Raw genomic sequence first — 6,318 nt, 5'->3', positions numbered from 1 at the left:
TACGCCAATTAGCACAAATGGTAAGTTCCGACAGTGCCTACAAGTGTGCCTACTGGCCCCTAGATGGCAATACCGGTTTCATATGTATACACCTGGTACATTTTTTATTTTGAAACTTTTCAGAAGTCGACAGTGTCAAAATATAAAAGGAAACATTTAAACTTCAGCATAACTATTTTGCATGGAAATACTTTATTATTCCAACATTTTATTCCAAATTAGAAGTATGTTAGCAATTAAATAATTATTCCATTCAAAATTGGATTATAATTTCAAAGCCCTTGAAATTAAAAGGTTTTAAAGGAGAGAAATTGTAAATGAAAAGAATTAAAATTACAGTGTAATTATTTTCTTTTAGAAGCGTAGATATAAAAATAATTATTATTAAAAGAAACTAGTTCATGAATTTATAATTCAAAATCTCAGTATTTGTAAAATTGCAAATATTCTTCGAGTTATAACCTGTCAATCCAAATTATTTAATTTTAAACGTTTTAAATGAAATCACTTATGATTGGTAATACATTTTTTTTCAGCTTTAGGATATAAATAATTTAAAGCTACAATAAGCAGATTATTCGATGTCAAACCTCGTGAAAAATTGGAATAAATGTAAAGTCCTTGAAATCGAAAACGTTTTATAGGGAGAGGAATTTTAAATTGAAAGGTTTTAATATATTTTCAATTTAAAACATTCAAATTGAGTAATTTTATAAACAGAAAGTCCTAGAATTGTATTATTTTAAACTTTTTTATAGATTTGATAAATTAAAAATGGAAGCATTAATATTTTTTAAATTTTGAATATGCTTCAAGTATAGAATCTGATAAATTCAAATTATTTAATTTTGAAAGTTTTGAATTGAAAATTGAAATGCAGAATTCTAAATGTTTGTATTTGGGTATTATCAGATTTTGGAGGCCATTAATTTAAGCCTAATCAAGTTCGAAGGCTTACAATTATCAATTTTACGATATTAAACCCTTATATTCAAAACCAAATTAAATTTCAATGTTAAAATTTTAAATTGTTTAAGATTTGATTCTTGAATGCAGAATTTTTTCAATGCTTTACATTTTTAATTTTACACTTTCAAACCTTTTTCTTTGATTTGAAGCATCGAGAAAAAATATTACATTTTAGTAGACACGACTTTTTCTTACGTAAAAAATTTAATTTAGGAAATACCCCGTGTGCCAAGGTGAACAATCCGCCGAGAGGGAAAAATGGATTAAGCCAAATCTGCTGTTTGCGTGAAGAAACTCACTATCTTCGTTTTGACGTGAGTCTTCTTTACGTATACGCTGCAACGCGAAAATGACCCTTACGTCAAACTTTAGAGAGTAACTTTTTTCTCCAAGACGGCAGAAATAATAACGGCTTATCACATTAAAAAAATTATTTGATAACAAAATTTCGTCACTTATTTATTACATGAAAACATGTGTTCCTGTTTACAAGATTTAAGAAGAAAAAAATCTTGATTGGAATATATTGATTTTTGAAGAACAAGAAGCTTTAAGCATTATAACGCTAGGCGTAAATAATTTTAAAATATCTTCCTTTTTAATTTAATAGACTCAATATTAAAATGGAAGTTTTGACTTGTCACGTTCATTGTAATTTTTACATTATGTCTAATTGTCTACTGTGTTATGAATTGCAGTTAGAAGAAAGTTGTGAATAATACAATAGAGCGGAATTAAACTTCGGTTTTTAATAAAGATCATTGAAAAGGAGTATACATTTTTTGAAAAAATAAGTCCTACAAAAAAGTGCCAGATCATGTATGTTTTGGTTCGATTCATAATTTTATTCAAATATGCAATTCCTTCCAAATTTCTTTTTAATTATGCAAGAAATAAACAGTGGTGCGCAATGAGCGGCCCAGCCTGGGGTCAAATTTTTTTGGCAGTCGTTACAAATTGTCTACTTGCAGTCCCTTCAGCCGGTGTTCGACTTACATTGGTCATTTTTCATAAGTTTTTCTTCCTCTTTTTTCAATTCAAATTAAAGGTTAATATAAGTATATCTTAGCATATATATATGAAATTTAAAAAATTCATTTTTTAATAACAGAAAAAATTTAAAATTACTGAGCGTTATTTAACAATTACACAATCTGTTATAAAAATATTGTTTCTTTTCTGAACACGAAAATAAATCTTTAATCTTTCCTTTATTTTTTTCCCTATTTCTTGAAAAAGTAACTCTATTTCTATTTTTAACGTGAGTATTGAATAAATGATTTATTTATGCCTAATAAACCAAGTTATTTTATCCTTCAAGTCAATGAGATTAGTAGAAGGAAAAAAGAGTTTAACGACACTAAACAAAGCACTTATATCCATTTCAAGCTACCAGGTACAGAACGTGAATCTTCAATCCTTTTTTATATGCCTTTGTATCATACATGTACGATTATTTTATTTATAATCAAAATCCGTATAGATCTGAGGGCATATATCAAAATAGGCGTTCCATTTCTGGTTAAAATCAAGTAGTTTAATTTAATGAAAAAATGAAATTCATCTACATTTAAAATTCATCATCTTGTATTACTGTGTACTATGTATGAAATAACTATGCAAATCAATCTAATACTTTTATTATCGTATTTCTACTCGTATTTCTACTCGTATGTCTACGTCACAAGAACATTGTAATGTCCTACTATAAAATATTTCAACTATAACCTGCGTAGTATAGCCTATGTAAATAGCTAGAAAATTTTGTTCGGGGAAATTACCTTTGTGACAAATTTGACTTACTATATTTTTCCGTTGGACAGTAGATATCATTTATGAGTAGTTGTTCATTTATCAAGTTAATGCAATTATCAATACAATACGTGAATTTAAAAATACTTATAGGAGACTAAACACTTTTAAAAAACGAAAGCACTTTAAAAGTTAATTTTTTTTGTTTCATCTCGAATAAAAAATTCGAGTCCAAAATTAAGAATATGATGGTCAAAAATTCGCTACGCTAGTTGATTAAAAATCTTGAAGTTGTATAATAACATCCTCACGGAGGGGTGGGGGGCATCTTGATTGGAAAGGGTCAGTAGTCTTGATGTTAGAAATGGAAGGTGGAAGGTAAGGCAGAAAGTATAGATAGTATGAACTCTATCGACCCAGCACGTTTGTTGATATGAACGGTTACCAATGGCAACTTTAGGCATTTAACCAATTACAGTCCACAAAGTGTCCGTTGTCAGCCAATTGGCGCAAAGGATGATGTCGGGATTTTGATTGGACGATACGAGAGATAAGAGGGCAGCTCGATGCCATGGAGACCCACAAAGAGCGTAACACGAAGTGGAGAACACGGTAGTCTGTAAACCGCTCGTGCTTCGTGGTTCCTAGACTTCTGGGATATCCATCGTGTTACCGAATTTTATATCGGATGTTTGGTCGGCTTTTGTCAACTCATTCCGCCGGATCTCTATCCTTTGTAAGCCTTTTTCGCACTTTGAAAACTGGTCTAACCACCGCTGCACATCGAAAGACTTGCACCCACGTTGGATTATGTGTGCGATTTCGTGTCCTACTAGAGTTGACGATCGCGGCTTCCTTTTGGAGGACGTTCTTGATTTTTTGTTTCACCGCCCGATGCCACGGCAGCGTGGCCGCGTTATTGTCACCGCTGAATTCAGCTATCATCGTTGTACGTCGTGGTATATTAAATTACTTCGGAGAAGAATAAAACCTCATCAAGTCTGAAGTTTCGGAGGTAGTTAATTCTGTTTTTAGAATTACAATAGTTTATTATTCAAGTTGCATGGTAGCTGCTGAAACGGGAATGTTTTAAGATTAGGATAAATCGGGAGAAACGCTTAATTTGTTATTTGGCTGGGATTTTGTTTAATGTTTAATAGGAAAAACTTGGCAATTATTTTAAATTTCACTATCCCCACATTAAATGATACAATTGTAAATTAATTGGATTTTAAATTCTTCTGACTTCGATAAGTTGAATTTGTGACATTTTTGAGTACCAAGTCATGCACTTTAAAAAATGTTAGTAAAATGTTTTGAAATGACTAACTGTAACATAAATAATGATTTCAAAAATTGAAGTATAGTATACAAAATTATATAATAATTGAAGGGTGCAGCAAAAAACTAGATCCCCAATATTTTCTGAAATATTTTATTTCATGCATAAAACATTATATTTTTTATTATAGCAAAATATATATTATATAATATATTAAGTATATTATATTTTTTGTTTTATTTCATACACGTTGTGATCAAAGGTATTTGACTAGAAAACTTTCTTCGTAATTATAAACATTTCGATATACACAAAAGTTCCTTAGTGCTTTCTGTATAACTGCCTAAATCCTGAACACGATATCTCAATCCGTGTGGGCTAGTGAGGACCAAAATAAATGAAAATCATTTCATTTTCTACACAAAAATGTCATGAACGAACTTAGTCACGTGATCTCGACTTTACCGACGTTCGAAGTTTCGTTTTTTCTCCACTAGAAATCTCTAAAAATTCTCAAAAAATAATGATAGATTACGTGTGTGCAGATACTAATTTTTTTTATTTGCAAATAATGTGCCAATTTTATGGCTTATATTAATTTTTATTAAGGTTTAGAAGATTAGGTCTAAAATTGGTGTCAGTGTTCAATATGCGCGAATCAAAAAATCTGAAATGCATCAAACCAAAAATGACATGCAAAGTGCTATAACTCGAATGGTAATATCCTATTTTATCAATTTATAAATAAACTTTCTTTAAAATTATAAACATATTGATGTATACAAACGTTCTTTAGTGCTTTTTATTTAATCTGTCAACTTTTAAACACGATATCTCAATCCGCATGGACACAGTGAACACCAAAAAAATGCTTATAACTGGGGACTACACGGAGAAACTATTGATCGTGAAATTTGGCATTATAATATTGATATTTACAAAAGTTCGATGGCGATCTAGGATATAGCCGAGAAAATAGTATTATTGCCGCAGCCATAGGAAGAAGTACATTTTCTATTTCATTTATAAATATACTACAAACCTAATAATTGCCATTTATAGTTAGAAAAATTCATATTTTTGATAGCAGATTGAAGTTGAAAAAAGTGATATTCACAAATTAAATGATAAAACCGTAGTTTAAAAAACTAGCGTTTAAAATAACATAAGTTGAAAAACAGGTAAGAATGCAGGAACAGGAAGGTGCAATGAAAGAAAAAACAATTGAATATAGTGTTTCGCGACTTAGTGCCAAATGACGTCATTACACGCGTCGAAGTTCATGAGGATGATAAAATTCCTAAAACTTATAATTTGTTTTATCACAGGGAACTGTCTTCGTTCTGCTGCCCCGGAGACCCGTGTTCAATTCCCACCAGGGCTTATATCTTCTAACAACGTTTTTTCTCTTTCAGCTTAGAATAAAATATAAATATCTAATTGTATGTTTAATGTATAAAATGTATAGTGCGTGAAGTGAATGCGAATTTATTTTTATTTTGCTTTTTCGACCATGGAAGTTTTTCCTATTTTATACGAGGAAAATTAGAAATGCGTAGAATGGGCATAGACAGAATGTTTTTACTATTGTGTTTTGTAAACTTCACAGTCTGTTTTAGGGATTATAGTAAGATTCTTTTGGTATAAGTGCAATTATTTAATCATTTATTTTATATTTCAATAGACGTAATAACTTCAGGCTTTATTATTCACAATAGTAATTCTTGCAAGAGTGACTCTATATCCTGGCTTGCTATTGTATTGTAAAAATAAATATTATACCATCAAATTTTATAACTGAAAGTTTCTCCGTGAAGTTTCGCCACGTGGTCACCAAAGAGCATGCCCTCAAACCTTTTTTAGCTACATTCAGAAACTTAATATTTTTCTAACCAAGTTCATTTTTAAATGAAAATTTAATTATTTATCGGAATCTGTAGCCGCGCATGTTTCATTTTAGCTTCATGTCAATTTCATATTGAAAATTTCCACATCTAGTTTCGCGAAACTGAATAACTTTTTCTTATTAAACTTTCTCGGGCTTAATTCAGCAATACTTCAACTCGAAAGTGGGCGTTTTATCTTTAAATGGTAATTTAGATTTTACATCATGTTTTTTCACTCATCTGAAAACTTCAAATTTTGTTTATTTATTTCTGTACTGACAGCACTCTTAAATAGCATCATAGATTATTATATTTTCGAGAAAATTCTCTCTTCACTCATGAATGCAGCGCCTAAATGTGGAGTTGTAATTTATAATTTATGAGTCGAAAACTAAGCGCGCGAATACATTACGCGGAATACGCGAATAC

At 30.3% G+C, this 6,318-nt stretch overlaps 1 protein-coding gene and 1 long non-coding RNA gene across 7 annotated transcripts in view; one reads left to right on the top strand and one right to left on the bottom strand.

Annotated features, from left to right (window-relative positions):
- LOC117175240 (heterogeneous nuclear ribonucleoprotein K) overlaps positions 1-6,318 on the top strand; it is a 374,225-nt gene that overhangs the window by 36,826 nt on the left and 331,081 nt on the right. The window contains exon 1 of one of the 6 annotated variants that reach the window (XM_033364914.1): positions 3,360-3,457. The exons of 4 other annotated variants lie outside the window; for them this stretch is intronic. The gene's annotated coding sequence lies outside the window, so the exon portion shown is untranslated. Of the gene's footprint in view, positions 1-3,359; positions 3,458-6,318 lie in introns of those variants that run through there. One more of the 6 variants, XM_033364917.1, reaches the window with a different exon arrangement.
- Positions 1-6,318, bottom strand: part of LOC117175243 — a 225,958-nt gene that overhangs the window by 72,986 nt on the left and 146,654 nt on the right. The window lies entirely within an intron of this gene.

The sequence above is a fragment of the Belonocnema kinseyi genome, chromosome 6 (genome assembly GCF_010883055.1).
Source record: "Belonocnema kinseyi isolate 2016_QV_RU_SX_M_011 chromosome 6, B_treatae_v1, whole genome shotgun sequence".
Classification (NCBI taxonomy): domain Eukaryota; kingdom Metazoa; phylum Arthropoda; class Insecta; order Hymenoptera; family Cynipidae; genus Belonocnema; species Belonocnema kinseyi.
This window is presented reverse-complemented; position numbering and strand designations above follow the sequence as displayed.